The 18,952-nt window shown below is 40.4% G+C and overlaps 1 non-coding gene across 1 annotated transcript; it reads right to left on the bottom strand.

Annotated features, from left to right (window-relative positions):
* Positions 1-1,204: 1,204 nt before the first annotated feature.
* LOC131228396 (small nucleolar RNA R71) lies at positions 1,205-1,311 on the bottom strand. Its single transcript, XR_009162898.1, has one exon. It is a non-coding gene; the product is annotated as a small nucleolar RNA R71 (small nucleolar RNA).
* Positions 1,312-18,952: the final 17,641 nt, after the last annotated feature.

Below are 18,952 nucleotides of genomic sequence, written 5' to 3'. Positions count from 1 at the left end.
ACGTTTCCTGAAGATAACTGGTTTTAGGATTAGTTTAAGATTAGGACTTTTCAGATTTTTAGGATTTATTTTAGAATTTTCTAATTCCAGGTTTTCTTTAATTTTTAGAAATTTTCTATTGAAATAACTTTCTATTTTTAGATAGTTTTCCTTTTTTTTAGAAACTAACCCAACTTTCTTATTTTGTAGGATTCTGAGATAGGTTTCTAAATTGGTAATTTCTCTCTTCCTTACTATTTCTATATTAGGATTCCTTTTTAGCAAGTTTCTAATTCTAACTCTTTTAGAATCTAATTTTGTTTCCCATTTTATTTTTAGAAATTTTCTATTTTAAGACTTTCTGTTTAGAAACTAACTTTTCTATTTTATAGGCTTATTAGAAATTTCTAATTTGGTACGCTCTTTCTAAATTTCTACTTTCTAATTTAGGAATTCTTCCTTGTTTCTTTTTATTTCTATATTTCTCCTTCTTATGAATTTTATAGGCTTGCTATTCTTAGAAACTAACTTGTTTTGTTCTATTTTGCAGATTTCAATTTAGGGACTCTAATTTGGTAACTTCCTTCCAACCCTCTTTCTCTTTTTAGATTTTTATTTCCCTTCTTAGGATTAGGTTTAGAATTTGATTGAGGGCTGCGAGTGTTTCATGCCCAAGTGGGCTCGTGACAACACTCGACGTCTCTTGACTGAAGGAGGATTAGTTAAAGGGTTAACTGTCCATCGTAGGACTAGACACCACTCGAAATCCCCTGAGTTAATTGAGGATATGGCTGAAAATCAACCTCTTCTACCCCAACCTAGGGTAGAAGATCTCCAAGATGAGAATAAGGTGCATCAAGCACCCCCACCTCGTACCTTACGAGATTACTTACAACCGGCGGGGGTGAGTACGCCCTCATGCATGGTTTTTCCTGAGAATGCAGGACACATGGATATCAAGTCAGGGGTGATCCAACTCCTCCCTAAATTTCATGGGCTTGAGTCAGAGAATCCTTACTTACATTTAAAAGAATTTGACGAGATCATAGCTACCTTATACTTTCTTAATGTGTCTGATGACACGGTCAGGTTGAAACTCTTTCTCTTTTCTTTGAAAGAGAAAGCGAAGACGTGGTTACATTCACTACGTCCTCGATCAATTAGCAGATGGAATGACATGACAAGGGAGTTCATTAAGAAGTTTTTCCCATACCATAAGACAAACACCCTAAGAAAGTCGATCATGAACTTCGCCCAAAGGGAAGATGAAACATTCTTCCAATGTTGGGAGCGGTTCAAGGATCTTGTCAGTTCATGCCCACAACATGGTTTTGAAACGTGGCACATCACGAACTTTTTCTATGATGGACTGACATCTCCCATGCGCCAATTAGTCGAGACGATGTGTAATGGGGAGTTTATGAATAAAGTAGTCGATGAAGTGTGGGATTACTTTGATAAACTTGCTGAGAACACACAAACATGGGACATCTCCCCAAGACCTAGTACTACGTCTAGGCCGACTCATTCCAAGGAAAGGGGTGGAATGTATCTCCTGAGAGAAGACGATAATATTAATGCTAAGGTAGCTAATCTCACTAGGAAACTCGAGGCCATGGAATTTAAGAAGGATAAGGCTAAGGAAATTGTTTGTAGCATCTGTGGTTGCAACATTCATACTACTGAAAACTGTCCAACTATCTCTGCCTTTCAAGAGGTATTAAATGAGGAATCCAATGCTGTAAGCAATTACCAAAGACCTTTCAGTGGGCCCACCTCTAACACATACAATCCTGGCTGGAGAAATCATCCCAACTTCAGTTGGAGGAATGGACAAACCGCTACACCTCAAGGATACCTAAATCAAAATCCAACTCAAGAGAAACCTCAAGAGGATTTGATTCTGAAACATTTTCAAAAGCAAGAGCTTTTCAATCAGGGTATGCTACAAGCCTTCCAAGACCTAACAAAAGCAATACAATGACTTAAGGCTGAAAATACGATTGGGAACAAGGGGAGCTTCCCAGCTCAACTTCTTCCCAATCCTAAACCGCAATATGAAGTTAGCGACCCAAGCTCTTCAAATCAGATGGAGCAAGCTAAATCCATCACCACTCTTAGGAGTGGAAAGATCATTGACAAAACCATTCCGGTTAGGGCTGAAAAGCCTAAGGACCCGGAAGTGGATAAAGAAGATGGATCTAGCCATGCCCCACCAGAATTAGAACCAGAACCTCAAGGAAAGCCGGTTGCTCCATTTCCCCAACAGTTGGTTGCACCAAAATCGCTCTCTAACTCTCAGGATATTCTAGAGGTGTTGAAACAAGTGAAGGTCAACATTCCACTACTTGATGCCGTGAAACAAATACCTTCATATGCCAAATTCCTAAAAGACTTATGTACGACCAAAAGACGGTAAAATATTCAAAAGAAAATCTTCCTGACTGAGAAAGTGAGTGTCATCCTAAAGCAAGATGTGCCGTAAAAATTCAAAGACCCCGGTAGCCCAACCATATCATGTGTAATTGGGGACCATCGAATTGATCACGCACTTCTTGACTTTGGAGCGAGCGTTAATCTTATCCCCTACTCGGTATATAAACAGTTGGGCTTAGGTGAATTAAAACCCACCTTAACCACACTACAACTTGCTGATCGCTCTGTTCGTATACCAAGAGGGATAATTGAGGATGTGTTGGTCCAGGTTGATCGATTTTACTACCCAGTTGATTTCATCATCCTGGATACCGAACCTATCGGTAACACAAGCACTCAGATTCCCGTCATTCTTGGTCGCCCATTCCTTGCCACTTCAAATGCAATTATCAATTGCAGGAATGGTGTCATGAGTATGTCTTTCGGGAATATGACATTAGAAATGAATATCTTTTTCAACACAGCCAGACGGGTAGAGGAAGATGACAATATCTACGATATTAACATGATCGATACTTTCGTGGATGACAGGACACCCCTTACCTTATCCTCTGATTCTCTAGAGACGAGCCTGGCCCACTCCCATGAGTTTGATGATGACATAATTAGGGAGACGTGTGCCATGCTTGATGCGGTACCGATACCTGAAGTTAACCGGTGGAGGCCATAATTTGAAGAGGTACCCCAAACTGATGAAGTGCCTCTACCGTCTAACATCAAGCCACCGAAGCTTGACCTAAAACCTTTACCCTCAGATTTAAAATATGCATACTTAGGTCAAGATGAGATATACCCGGTGGTGATTTCTGCCCACCTTGAGAAAGAACAAGAGAGTATGCTCATATCTACTCTCCTAGAGCATAAGGGAGCCCTTGGATGGACAATCGCGGACCTCAAGGGAATCGACCCCTCGATTTGTAATCACCGCATATATCTTGAGGATAATGCGAAGGCCGCTCGGCAACCACAATGTAGACTAAATCCAAACATGAAGGAAGTGGTTAAGGCCGAGGTTCTTAAACTATTGGATGTGGGTATCATATACCCTATATCTGATAGTCAATGGGTGAGTCCAACTCAGGTGGTTCCTAAGAAGTCCGGGATCACCATCGTAGCCAATGCCAATAATGAACTCGTGCCGACTAGAGTCACTACTGGTTGAAGGATGTGCATTGACTACAGAAAATTAAATACCGTCACGAGGAAAGACCACTTTCCTTTACCCTTCATTGATCAGATCTTGGAAAGGTTAGCTGGTCATTCCTATTACAGTTTCCTTGACGGGTATTCGAGCTACAACCAGATAGAGATCACCCCTGAAGATCAAGAAAAGACTACGTTTACATGTCCCTATGGCACCTTTGCTTACCGAAGGATGCCGTTTGAACTATGTAATGCTCCTGCCACCTTCCAGCGATGTATGATGAGCATATTTTCTGACATGGTGGGGCAATATTTAGAGGTCTTCATGGACGATTTCTTTGTCTTCGGTCCATCTTTCAGCGAGTGCTTGGAAAGTCTTAAATACGTGCTAAAAAGATGTGAAGAAAAGAACTTGGTACTTGGGAGAAGTGCCATTTCATGGTTCAGAAGGGAATTGTCCTTGGGCACATTATTTCATCCAAAGGAATCGAGGTGGATAAGGCAAAGATCGATCTTATCTCTAACCTACCTCCACCCAAGAACATAAGGGACGTGCGATCCTTCCTATGACACGCCGGGTTTTACAGAAGATTCATAAAGGACTTTAGTCTCATCTCTCGTCCTCTATGTAATCTACTTCAAAAGGATGCACCATACGAGTGGACTGAACCATGTCAGGAAGCTTTCACTAAGCTTAAGGGCATATTGACTAGTGCACCCATCATACAGCCACCTGACTGGAGCATTCCTTTTGAACTTATGTGCGACGCGTCTGATTATGCTCTTGGGGCAGTTCTAGGCCAGATAAAAGATAAGAAATCCTACGTTATTCATTACACAAGTAAGACTCTAAATCCTGCCCAAGTGAACTACTCGACTACGGAAAAGGAACTCTTAGCCATAGTGTTCGCCTTGGACAAATTTAGGTCCTACTTGATTGGATCCAAGATCATTATTTACACTGATCACGCAGTGCTTAAGTATCTTCTGTCTAAGAATGATGCTAAGCCCTGCCTGATACGATGGATCCTCCTACTCCAGGAATTTGACCTAGAGATAAAAGATAAAAAGGGAGTAGAGAACGTAGTGGCTGACCATCTTTCTCGCCTTAATCCCTCTGATTCCCTTGAAACAACACATATCAATGACATGTTCCCCGATGAACAATTGTTCAGAGTCTCCCATTCACCTTGGTTCGCTAATATTGCTAATTATCTTGCCACAGGTTCCATACCGACACATTGGACTGCACAAGATAAGAAGAAATTTTTCACCAAGGTACGTAACTTTTTCTGGGATGATCCGTATTTGTTTAAATATTGCCCAGACCAAATCCTAAGGAGATGTGTGCCAGACGATGAGCATCAAAGTATCATCTCCTTTTGTCACTCACAGGCCTGTGGTGGTCACTTTTCTGCTAAAAAGACCACGGCCAAGATTTTGCAGTGTGGCTTTTACTGGCCCACTATGTTCAGGGACACTCACGAGTTTTGCAAAGCTTGTGAGCGTTGTCAAAAATTGGGAGCGTTGTCCCATTGAAATATGATGCCTTTGAACCCCATTCTTATCATCGAGGCATTTGATTGCTGGGGCATCGATTTCATGGGGCCATTCCCCCAATCTTTTGGGAATTTATATATTTTGCTTGCCGTAGACTATGTCACTAAATGGGTCGAAGCGATTCCGTGTCGAACTAATGACCATCGCACGGTCATTAAATTCCTGAAAGAGAACATCCTTTCCCGATTCAGAATGACTCGAGCTATCATTAGTGATGGGGGCTCACACTTTTGTAATAGGCCATTCGAGAGTTTAATGAAGAAATATGATATCTCTCATAAGGTGAGCACCCCATATCACCCACAGACAAGTGGGCAAGTTGAGATTTCTAATAGGGAGATTAAACACATTTTGGAGAAAACGGTTAACCCTGACCGTAAGGATTGGTCAATCCGATTGACTGATGCCTTATGGGCTTACCGTACTGCGTTTAAAACCCCTATTGGAATGTCTCCCTTTAGACTTGTCTATAGGAAGGCTTGCCACTTGCCTGTGGAGTTGGAACATAGAGCCTACTGGACAATCAAAAAATTGAATTTCAATCTGGACAACGCTGGCTCACTACGCAAACTTCAATTGAATGAACTCGAAGAAATCCGAAATGATGCATACGAAAACTCGAGAATTTATAAGGACAGAATGAATGCGTTTCATGACCAACGTATTCTACGGAAATCATTCACACCAGGTCAGAAAGTCCTTTTATATAATTCTCGATTACATCTCTTTCCAGGTAAGCTTCGATCTCGTTGGACTGGCCCTTTTACTGTTATTACTGCTTACTCTCATGGGGCCGTCGAGATAAGAGATCCTGACAATGGCAAGGAGTTTAAAGTAAATGGACATCGCTTAAAGCCATTTGTCGAGAATTTTGATTCAGAGGACATGTCCATACCTCTGACTGATCCTGTTTACCAGGATTGATCTCCTAGTCTGATGGAGGTATAGGTAGGTTTCCTGTTTTCATAGGAATAGGATAGTTTCCTTTATTCTGTTTTAGGATAGACGGTGAACTTCGCGCTATTGGGAGCCAACCCAACTTTTCTTTCTGTTTCATTTTCCTAGTTAGTTAGTTCAATGTTTGTGGGTAACATTGCTGCAAACCCTCACGAGACTACAACTCGTCCACTAGGGGCAACCTAGGGGTTTAAAGGCTTGTTGCATACGCTAAATGCAATCGAGAGTACCTGCGAAAGTGGTGTAGGTAGGATTTCATTTTTGTTATTTTTATTTTACTTCTGTTGGTTTCTCTCTTGTGCTTACCCGATCTTACGTAGATATCTTTGGAAAGCCTTTTGATTCTTTCGTCCAGGTACTATCTTTCCATCACTCCTCTTATATTTTTGTTATCCCATGTGCATTGTATGTTTATTTCTTTTACATTGAGGACAATGTAGATTTTTAGGTTAGGAGTGGGAGATTAGGTTTCCTAATCAGCATTTTCTTGGTCTTGAGCAAAAATTGTGAAATTTCTTGGTCTTGTTATCCCATGTGCATTGTATGTTTATTTCTTTTACATTGAGGACAATGTAGATTTTTAGGTTAGGAGTGGGAGATTAGGTTTCCTAATCAGCATTTTCTTGGTCTTGAGCAAAAATTGTGAAATTTTTTTAATTTTTCTGGACTTTCTTGTGAATTCGAAGGGATTTTGACGGCCATCTAGGGCACTTGGAATTTCAAGATACGTGATGTTGGTAATTTAAGATGCTTGGATTCAGTATATGGTGGATTTCATAGTTAAGTTTGAATTGTTAATCCAAAAATAGAAGTTGTAAACATTGATTGAGTTATGATCTCACATGTCACATCTCGCTTTCACATTAAGGTTTCAGTTTGATATTGAAGGATTTACTTGGTACTCACTAAGCTTGAAAGGAACCAACTTGAGAAATTGAAAGGATTGGGCGAATGGTCTACACCATAGGTTTGCTCCCTATAGGTGTAGATTTAATTCCCTATGAATGATATGTGAAAATTTTGGGTGTACAGTCTTCATCATAGGTTTGCTCCCTGTAGGTGAGGATTTGATTCCCCTTCTTGGCGTCACTTTTAATGGAAAAATCAAAAGCTGAAGGAATGAAAAGATGATCTGTGAGGCAAGTTTTGGTTATCATGAATCTTCTTATTGGTTACCAATGATATCCTAAAATAGAGAAGTGAATTTTAATGATGATAAGCTGAGATTACACTGTATGCTCATAGATCTCAATGATTAGAATTTTTCTAATTAATGGAATAATACTTTGAACTTGATTATGAAGTTTACCGTGCACTTGAGTCTAGGAGAAAGTAATATCCAACATTCATGAATCTGGGAATTCTCATATCTGGATTATTCTACAAAAATCACTCGAGTTTATAGAAATTGTTCTGTAATTCTCAACTTACTTTTCACATATTCTGCTCGGGACTAGCAAAATACTTGTTGGGGGTTGTGTTGAGGGTCAAATATTGCATATCAGACCCAGTTATTGTATGGATTTACAAGCATGATATCGTTTAATAGCCTGATTTAATCGTGTTTGTGATGCAGAGTGTATTTACAAGCATGAACTGAAAAAGGGTGCTTAAACCATGAATTTAACGCTCTGATGACACCCAAGGCAAGGGACAGACTCCAGGGGACCAAGATTGATGGAATTACACACCAGGGATCCGAGGAAATCAAGCCATTCACGTTAAAGAGGCCCGAAATTGGTAAAAAATGCAAGATCACATAGTTCTCGCCATCTGATTGGTTCAAAACTTCATACATGGCTTGAGGGCCATAAATTAACCGTACATATCAAATTTCAGCCCTCGAATCACTATGGAAGTACCCCAACTGACAGATCAGCCCATAAACCGTTGATTCTGGGCCCACCTGATATCTGGAACTGTCTCAACTTTGGTCTCGACGGTTTAAATAAGATGAGAAAGTAAATGGATGGATCAGATTTTTGAATCACATCACAGTGGGGCTCGTATGTGAGGCGTGTACACTGCACATGTACACGTACGCGAGCCGCACCGAACCACATAAGGCGAGTCAGCGCTGACCCGCGTCTTCTTCCCAATACGGCAACTACCGTTTAACGCTGTTGCAACGGACGGACGACGCTCGATTTCGAGACACTAGTGGGCCCCACAGAGTGTACGTACGGATGATCCAAGCCGTCCATCTTGTAGAGGGCCATGAATTCTTCAAACCCATGTTGAACTTTTGGACCCATGCAAGCACACGTGCGCGATACAGAGGCCATAAGTGGACTGCCCTGAAACGTTCAAATTGATGTTTGGATGATTTCTTCTCTGATTCTGAGTCAATGGACATGAAAAACCATCCGTTTCTTACCGAAATTTCTAGGGCAATCTAATGGACGGGATGAATTTCTTTGAAAACACCTCTGTGGGGCCCACCGATCACGTCAGCGCTGGACGTGCGAAAGGCTACGAATGTCCGCAAAATTTGATTTTCCAAGCAGTTGTGGCCCACCATCTTTGATCATATGGCAGATCTGAACCGTCCATCGTGTAGGCCAGCCAAAATACTTCCAAGAGACGTTGATTTTATAAGAATAACGCGAGGAATGCGAGAGTTATGAAGCCCCGAACTTGGCTGCAAAAAGGCTTTCGCTGCGCGTGCGATAGCTTCCCAAATCCGATTTCCACCACTCCAAAAGCTATAAAAAGAGTTCCAAACGTAGAAAAGATGGAGTGCTTGAACAGGGGACGTCAGATAGAGAAAGAGAGGCGGAGAGAGAAGTGTTTGGAATTTTTATGTATTTTTTCTTTATTTTTCTTCTTTTTCCTATGATTATGTTAGGCTAAACCTCTTAGCTAGGGCTAAGAGGCGAAGCTTGTGGCGTGATGGGAGCTTCTACAGGTTTGATTTGAACTGAATTGATTGACTCTGTTTTGATATAAGAAATTCTTTTAGTCATTAATGGTTTGTTGTGATTTAAATTACAGTAGATCTGTGATGGCTTGAATAATTCCTTTCCTTTTATTTTGATGTTCGGAAACCCTGTTGTTCGCCATCGTCTCATAGACATGGTTGGATGATGGAATCCTTCCTAACACTCATACATCTTTTAGTTGGTTATGGATTGGTCTAACTTCTGTTGTTTACCTTGTCTCTTAGGCATGGATTTGTGATGGAATCATACCTAATTCTTATACCTTTCATCTCTTGAAAACTATATCAAGTAAGTTCAGTATAATATCCATGAAGCAGGCATAAGATCTCCCTGATCTCTACAAGTGGATCCTCTGAATCCCTAGTTCCCTTTCTCTAAATTCTTTAAGTTTAGATTAATATTTCACCATTATTTCTCAAATCACAATTGGTTTAGATTTCATCTTAGCCTAGTTCTAGATCTGGTTATTTTCAAATAACGTACAGGTTTCAGTCCCTGTGGATTCGACCTCGGTCTTATCGAGTTTATTACTACATCACAACCCTACAAAGATCAAGAGGTTCAAGAACAAACATCAAGAAGTTCAAGTACAAGATCAAGAGGTTCGAGAATAAAAAGTTCAAGAACTAGATCAAGTCTTCAAGCTTCAACTTCTTCAAGAGAATGATATATGATGATTCAATCTCACAAGTAAGGTTTGTTTAACCCTAGATTAACCTTAAGATAGGTCATACAATTTGCACTTATATCATAAGTCATTTGATAATTTAATAGGTCATTTTATGACCAGTCCTAGTCATGGCTCAACTTGTCCGGACACTAGCTCAACTAGTCCAAGAATTTTCTCGACCAGCCTAAGGTTATTGTGGATTTTTCAAAATTTTCTGTTGGACCCTTGACCAGTCGAGTGAGCAGTGCTCAACCAGTCGTGCAAGCTCGACTCAAAGTCTAGCAACATTTTTGGGTCCCACTTGACTAGTCAAGTAGCGATCTTATCTTATCGCGCCAGAAATTTTGAAATGTTGTTGGTCCTTCGACCAGTCAAACTAACTACAAGGCCAGTCAAGCAAACAATATTTTTGCCTATAAATTAAGGACAATTTTTAGAGTTTCATAACTCATTCCATAGATATTAAAGTCATAACTCTGAGAACTCAGTCCCCATTATTGTGAAGCTATTGTGAGGTATTTATATATTATTTTCATAGCTTTTTTGGTTATTTAATTCTTTGATCTCTTGATTCCATTCTATTTGATATTAAAGGAGATTTTTGCATTTAACCCTTTGTGAGATCCAAGAAGTTAAATCCAAAGTCGCCCAAGGTTAGATTTAAATTAAAATTCATTTAGAACTAAAACCCTATCATTGAAAGATTGAACATTGAACATTGAACATTCTACGTCTCCAAAGAAATGGTTCTACCGGGGTACAACGAAGTACTTTCTTCAGATAAGTATAATTTCAATTTTCTATATTTGGTTTGTAAGATTGCCAGAAAATCTTACATTTTTTTGTTTTGACTGAGATAGTCAGAAAATCTCATTGAGTGGGGTTTTTAATTGTGGTAGCCCTTTAAAAACACAATTGTGAAGGTTTTGGGTGAACCTTGGAAAACCTATTTCATAGTGAAAGCTAATATCCCGTAGGTGAGGATATTAGGAGTGGAGTAGTTGTGTGGTTGTTTTCTAACAATTGGTGTACACACAAGCGAACCACTATAATTGCTGGAGTTGTGGCGGATGTTTATTATTGTGCATTTGTGGTGAATGATTGTAATTTATTTTCTGAACATATGGTGAATGTTGTAATAGCAGTAGATATTTATTTCTATTTTATTCAATATTCCTCAATATTGGTTTGGGACTTTGATACACAGACTGTTCTAGAAATCAGGTTGTCCTACCATAAGTCATTGGTTTTTTTGTGTAAGGTTGTCCTTAGAATAACATCTGTATTAACCTCTCAATACTTGTGCAATTGAGGTTGCTATTTATTTATGCTATTTGGGATTGATAAGTACTATCTTGTTCTAGTTCTTTCTTATTCCACATTTAAGTTTTAATTTGGCATAGTCCTATTCCCCCCCCCCCCCCCTCTAGGACTCTTAGTTCGGCCTTTTCACTTTATGTAACAGTCTTATTGTATTAATTGTGAAGAGTTCAAAGCATCTACCATGCCCTTAGTGGTGGATCAAAGAATTCTATGGATCAAACAATCACAAAATAGAGAAGGAAGTGTTCAAGAAGCCGAGGATAGAACCACGTCCATAAAAGAAATAGCCTATAATCTATGGACAAGTACTCAGAAAAGTGAAAGTAGTGCTAATGCAAAAGCCTTGATAATCTTATTCTCTATTTTATTATTTTGAAATATTGGATTTAAGGACGTCATGAAATAAGGTTGTCCTACCTATGATTTTAAGTGAAGGTTGTCCTACGACTCAATTGAAATCAATATTTCAATATCTATTGTTATTGTGAATTTATTTTCCACGATTGATTATCGAAAATTGGTTTAGTCCTATTTACCCCCCTCTAGTACATTTGTAGCTCAACTTACAGTAAGAATTACAATGTCCTATTGCAAGCAAAAGAATAAATGCAAACAAATTTGTATTACAAGAATAAGGGTATTACATAAGAGGTCCCTTAATTACAAAAAATAAAAAAGAAGAAAATAGAAAAAGGGAAGAAATAATTGACCAATTGGCCATTTTACAGGTAGATTGACTTGAGCTCTTCGAATTCCTTAGCGACCGACTCTTACCTTCTTAACCTGCATGTGCTTGCTTCTGCACGACAGGTGCTTAGACATGGTCTGGTGAAGAAGGTTTATAACCACGTATAGGCATGAATTTGACAACTATGTCCTCTTGCTTGGCCTTCAACTTCTTAGATCTACTAGATTTTTCATAAGTCCAATGAAACTATAAATGGGATTCGATGAAGGTCAAGAGCTCCTGAGAGTCTGGTTGATCCCGCCTTAGGTAGAGGTACACAGCTTTCGAGAGATCGATGAATAGGTCATTGCGTTGAGCCTTAGGGATTGCAACATCCCCCTATCAAAGTAATGTTGATGAGCCTAGTGCAGTTGGTCCTTCCATACGACATAAAAACAGGCCGAGAGGATCTTGGACTCAACACAAATGGCTGATTGTTCCTCTAGAAGGGCAGCGCACCACTGTAGCTCCAAATCGGCCTTGGAATAAATGTCCCCAAGGCATTGTAAGTTGGAAAGTGAAATTGCGGTAATGACCACTTTAATAGATGTGGGAATATGCTAAGTTGTCCTAGAGGAGGGTGAATAGAACTTTTTAAAATGTTATGATGGTTTAAAACCTATCAACCCTATCCTTAATTAATGTGCAAGTATCAGGATTTCTTCAATGTAACTCCAATGGCTTCCAAGCCAAATAGAGGATCTAATCATGAGACTTTTCAAAACATAAACAAGATGAGGAACATAGTTCATGATGAATGTGGCTGTGTGTGAGATGTGATTCTAATCAATTCTATGTAATCATGTAAGCAAGCATTATGAGAACATTCAGAGAAATCACACAAGTATTAAAAGTAAATAGCAATCCCAAACACAGTTGTTTTTATAGTGGTTCAACTATATGTCTACTCCACTTCCGGCAGATGCACTCAACCCTTGAGTGTACCAGATCTCACTAACAGAAGTTTCAAATCAGGTTCACCTCAAACCAGTATAACCCACATAAGGCTGACTCTAGGACCTATACAAGGTATCTAACATGTCTCCACGAGACACAAGTTTATGCCCCACACAAGAGCAAAGGTCAATACACAACACCCAGATTTTAGATCACATAGGCCAAGGATCCACACATGGAACCTAGAGTTTATGCCCTACACAAGAGTAAAGGTTAACACACAGGACCTAGGTTTTAGGCCACACAGGCCAAGGATCCACACGAGGAACCTAGAATTTATGCCCTACACAAGAGCAAAGGCCAACACACAGAACCTAGGTTTTAGGCAACATGGGCCAAGGATCCACACAAGAAACCTCGAGTTTATGCTTACCAAGAGCAAGGGTCAACACATAGCACCCATACATATTCTCTCATTGGAGGCCTCTTATGAGGACTTGAAAGGGGAGAGAAGCACCTTTGACCTAATCCTATAAAAGGAATAATCAAAAGGGTCTGTGGTCTCTAATGACTTACAGATAAGTAGATGAGCCCCATTAAGCACATTGATGAAGATCTCCTCCTTTGATGATGAAGAATCTTTAGCTCCCTTGAACTGCAACACAGATGATGCTCCAACATAAGGCGACGGGTTGGGTCAAGGTTATGTTGGAATCCTAGTCTATTAAATGTTTTCCTATTTTACAAATAGAGTGATTCCAAGCATCTAAGCATTCAAGGTATCCTAGCTCAATAAATTGCCATTAAGGTGGTAGCTAAATGATCTTTGAATGCGAAAGTTCATTCCCCAATCCACTTTATTAAATATCAATGATGAGGGTGGATTGGAGGATGAACTCCCATGATAGAAAAGGGCTTAGGGTAGGTGATCTAAATTAAACACTCAAAAGCTCTATCTATCTTCTCTGTATAAACAACTTAAGGCAAGCTCCCATTAAATAGGCAAAAAGTTCCAATGGAAATAAAACAGTCATATTTTTGACAAAGTTTGATATCATTGAGCAATCTTTGACATCATCGAGCATATACTCTCGATAGTGTCGAATGGCCGCTCGATGACACAAACTCAAATTGTCAAACACTTTTGAACCTTTTTGCCAGCTGATCGAGGATATTGAAAATACTTCAATGTCATCGGATTTCGAACTCCAATTTCATCGACGCATGGTTCGATTCCTCGACATTTAAAAATATGAGAGCAAACTTGCCTTTGAAACTTAACAGGTATTTATATGATCAAGCGTCCCTCGATATCATTTGATTTTGAATATCGATGATATCGACACCAGTTCCGATTCATTGATCTTTTCAAGAAATTTTCCTATAAGCTCGCTAGACAGTTTGTGTCCTATTTCGATGACATTGACATGGTCTCGATATGATCGATATTTGAATATTGATATCATCGAGTGATCCTTGATACTTCGAACAATTAAATGATTTTACCTGAATGCTTGCTGGACAAATTTGTATCCCTAATATGATATCATCGAAGATCATCGATATCATCGAGATTTGAAACTCGAGGACATCGAGGCTCTCTTCGAGATATCGAATATCACAAGATTTTCCTTAACTGCTTATTGGATACCGACTGACCAGATGTCGATTTTATCGAGCTAATTTGATGAACTCGAGATTCGAAAGTCGTTGATATCGATACCATCATTGATTCATCGAGAATTCAACCCAAAGTTCATTTTGGTTGCTGGACATCTGAAGTCCTCATTTCGATAACATCGAGTGAGTATCGACGACATCAATAACAGGGTCCAATTTCATTGAGGCACTTATTAAAAAATCGACAAAAGCTGAGAACTTAGAGATTTTCCTAATTTTGCAAAACAATTTTCACACCTTAAACCTTATGTTGTTCTAACCATTTTTCAGGGTTTTATATACCTGGTGTTTTGGGACATAGGATGTGAGGCTAAGTTTACCTTTGACGAGTTCGAGGCACACATCCAGTTGAGGCAGACACTTGAATGATCTTCCTATGGGGCTCATTGTCTTAATGACTCAACACTCACACTAATTGACAAACCAAGGCACTTTCAATCTCCCCCTTTGTCAATTACATGACAAAACACTTGAAATCCTAGAACAACATCTAGACCTATACCCTAAATTGTATGTACATGAACTTTACACAATTTTACAAATATTCTATTGAGTTTACACACATGATTGTAACATTCAATAGTAGCTGCTCCCCCTATCTTCTTGCAGCTGCTCCCCCTAACACCTACACCACCATTCATACATAGAGACACATAATTTTCTTCCTATGGTGGGATTTGTTCTCTCCCTTTTTATCAGTCATTCGCAAAGGGTAATATCTCAATAGAAGTTGACTAAAGTTGAAGCATGAAGACATGGGAGAATCAATAAAGACCCAGATAACTCCATTCATAATAGATAACGACATCTCTAAAATGCATAATCAGTAAGAGATAGAGGTAGACTAGATAACGACATCTCTTAACTCATGGAAACCATCCATGCATATCAGGTTAAAGGAGAGTTGTGAGTTCTCAAAAAAATAGCAGTATAGCTTCAAATGACAGAAAACACAATCCAAGTCTCAATCTTTAAAGTACATTCAGGAGAAAGCAATCACAAGTTATACCAGCATTCCATAGTGATCAGTGAATAATTGAGAGCAGATAGTCATGGCAGCAAATATATATCTATATATATATATATATATATATGAATTATCAATCAGCTATTAAAATATCCAAAATAAAAACTGCCCAAGCTTGGCAGTATTTCAACATCCATCCCAAACCATTCTAACAAAATATCTAGCCCAACCATGGGCATACCAGAAAACATATTTTCCTCATTTAGAGGATATCCATACTCCACAAAAAACAACTTGTTAGACTTTTCATGTTAGTTATCCACCACATACACACACAAGAACGTAGGGCATTCAAAAAGATACTCATGCCCGTACGTGCAGATAAGTAGTCGGTGTATGTGGTGGCAGGAGAGCTGTCAACTCTAAGGTGCTGGTGTCAATGAGGATGATGTCGTATCATCTTGACAGCATGTCAGCAAATCAACGAGCTGTTGGACCGTGTGTTGTACACCAGACACCATTTTCTCCAATGTTGAGAACTATGCATTAATCTCTCCAGCTTATCCTCTATTCGAGCCAATCCACACTGCGTCGTCCCGACTCTATCTTGATGAAATTTGAAGTGTTGGGTTTGAGCAGAATCGGTCGGAGCTGGAACTTATTGAGGCTCTTATGGATCTCCTCTTGGTGGCACTACTCCTTCTTCCATCTCCCCTTCTCCATGAATTTCATCCTCAGGTTGGCCTTCTGGATATGCATGAAATTTAAGGTCCAGTTTTTTAATATTAACCCTGTTAAAATGCTGGAGAGGACACTCAGGATCATTTGTCAGAGGAAGACCAATTGTATCGCATATCACATGAATAATGTGAGGAAAAGGCATATGGACTTCTCTAGACGTGTGGATGACACTTGCCATTTGGTGAAGAATCAAGGTAGGCAAACACAACTTAATTCCAGTGGTAACACAGTACATAATCATGACCATGAACCCGGTAAGATCCGCTCGATTGGGTCCACAAGGGTAAGCGTTGGAGCAGAATATTCCATGTAGTACTCGGTACTTAGGGTGCATGTATGTGAGACCCGTATCCTAGCCCGTACCGTTCCGTAGGCTTCCGCGATCCTCTCAGTCGAATTCTGGCGACCCGCGACGCGTAGACTGTATTTGTGCGCAACCCTAAGTCATGTCCCATATTCCAGAGTCGACTCGACCCGGGACTTGTACCATTGCGACCACACCTTCGTCGCATTTTCGACGCTGCGTATTACGCGCTAAGGCAATACCCATGCCAGGAGATGTGGGCCCGTGTTCAGTTCGAGAAAACACCACGTGTTTGCAATCCCAAGAGAATCTCTATAATGTCCCATCAATCAATCAATCAATCACCTCATGTCAAGCACATGAGCAACCCCAAAGTCAACTCTCTCCCTCTCTCTCTCTTACACACCCATATATGTCAAGTACACCTATCAACTCACATCCATCACTCATACCCATCACCTCTCTTACAACCACCCTCTATCTCTCTTTTTCTTCACATTTTCCAAGCAAGCAAAGGAGTGCATGTCCAAGCACTTCCAAGAGAGAAAAGAGTGTGTTGTGTGGCCCACTTTCCATCCCAAGATCTATCATCCTATCCCTTCATTTCTCATCCTCTTCCATCTAAGTGAGACACAAGAAGATTGGTGTTCCATCGGACCAAGAAGATCGAATGGCTGGTGTTTTATAGGCCTAGATTTAATGCTTTGATGATGGGCCAAGTGAGGCCTACCAAATGATGGTATGGATCTCACTTTGGACCCTAGGTGTGGCCAATGGCCCACCTTGATCGTCATGATCATTCCATGATGGGGCCATTTTCCATGGACCCCATCATAATGTTTATTTTCCTTGCATGAATAAGGTCATCTAAACCTTGCATTTTGGTGGAGAAAGGATCTCCACCGTTAATTTTGATCGGTGGGCCAACATGTACTGGGACCCCTTTGATTTATGTTGTGATGTATGGAAGGGAGGGCCCATAGTGTCAGGGTCCCTCCATCACACGTCTCTCTCTCTCTCTCTCTCTCTCTCTCTCTCTCTCTCTCTCTCTCTCTCTCTCCCTCCCTCCCTCCCTCTCTCTTTCATTATTTTTGGTGTGATGATGTGGTCGTATGGTCCACCCGGATGAACCCCATCTTGATGTATGTCTTATCCACACCACCCAGCCTTTTGGTGGCCCACCTGGACAACACGTCTATAGGTGGGGCCCACCTTAAATATATGTGTTGTGCCCAAACTGTCCAATGTCCAGGGACACTGGACATGAATTGAAAATAAAAATATTAGCTTGATTCAACAAGCTTTAGGGAGGGGCACTCATGTAGGCCCCACCTTAAAGTATGGGTCTAATCCATGTCGTCATTCCATTCCCTAGCTCATTTTAAACATTAAGCCGAAATACGAGGCCAATCTGATAATCTGGTGGGCCATGTCATAGAAAATAGTTATTCTTACCGTTAAAATCCGTTAGGGACCACTTTGATGTTTCTATACACCGAAACATGCTGAATATTGGGCTTGTTTGGTCCGTCTTAAGTCGTAGAATCCAATGGATGGGGTGGATTCTCCTGGTGCGGGCCCCACCTAGGAAAAATTACAGAAAAACTAGTTTTCAAATATATATATATATATGAACAAGGCAGCAGGCGGTGCTGCTGCTAGAGTCCAAAGGATGCTGCAGCAGCGTCCTGATGCGTTTGACACTGGAGGCAGGGGGTCCCAACCGTGGGCCCCACCGTGAATGTGTTTGGCATCAAAACCTTGCATTTGATGGGCCCCTTTAGGATAGTGGGCCTCCCCTCAAATCAGCCGTATACTCAGCTCAGGTGGCCCACATGGCAGGGAACAGTGGGATTGAGCGTCTGCCATTGAAACCATTTTTGTTGTCACAGAAGTTTTGGATCATTATAAAATTTATTTTTCCTCTTTATTCAGGTCCTTATGACCTTATTAACAGATTGGATGGAACATTATGGTGGGCCCCATGTGGGACCAACTAATGTATGTATTGTAATCCACACCTTCCATCAGTGTGGACCCCACCAAGAGGTATGTACTTTATCTGTGCCATCCATCCCTATGGGACCCACCATGATGCATGTGTTGTATCCATACCGCCCAACCATTTTGGGAGATCATTTTATGGCATGAGACTAAAAATAAGACAAATCTAGGATCAGGTGGACCACATTATAGAAAACAGTGAGTTTGAATGTCCACCATGTTGTATGCATTTTAGCCACGCCTTCGAGTCCACTATATATATATATATATATATAGATCCTTGCCATCCATCAGTTTTTAGGTCCTAGTGGTGCGACCCACTTATTGTATCTGAGAGGCTCAATAAGTTGTATTTGGAGCCCATAGGTTGAGGCCCATTGAGATGTATTTGGGGCCCATTGAAATGTATTTGGAGTCCATGGGTTGAGGCCCATTGAAATGTATTTGGAGTCCATGGGTAGAGGCCCATTGTGACATGTGAGAGGCCCACTTGATGTATTTGAGGCCCATTGGTGCGGCCCGTTGATGCAGTCCACTTGATGTATATGAAGCCCGATGTGATGTATTTATAGCCCATATGCCGAGGCCCACTTTAATTCATTTAAGACCCACTATTGTGGCC

Source organism: Magnolia sinica, chromosome 15 (assembly GCF_029962835.1).
Source record: "Magnolia sinica isolate HGM2019 chromosome 15, MsV1, whole genome shotgun sequence".
NCBI lineage: Eukaryota > Viridiplantae > Streptophyta > Magnoliopsida > Magnoliales > Magnoliaceae > Magnolia > Magnolia sinica.
This window is presented reverse-complemented; position numbering and strand designations above follow the sequence as displayed.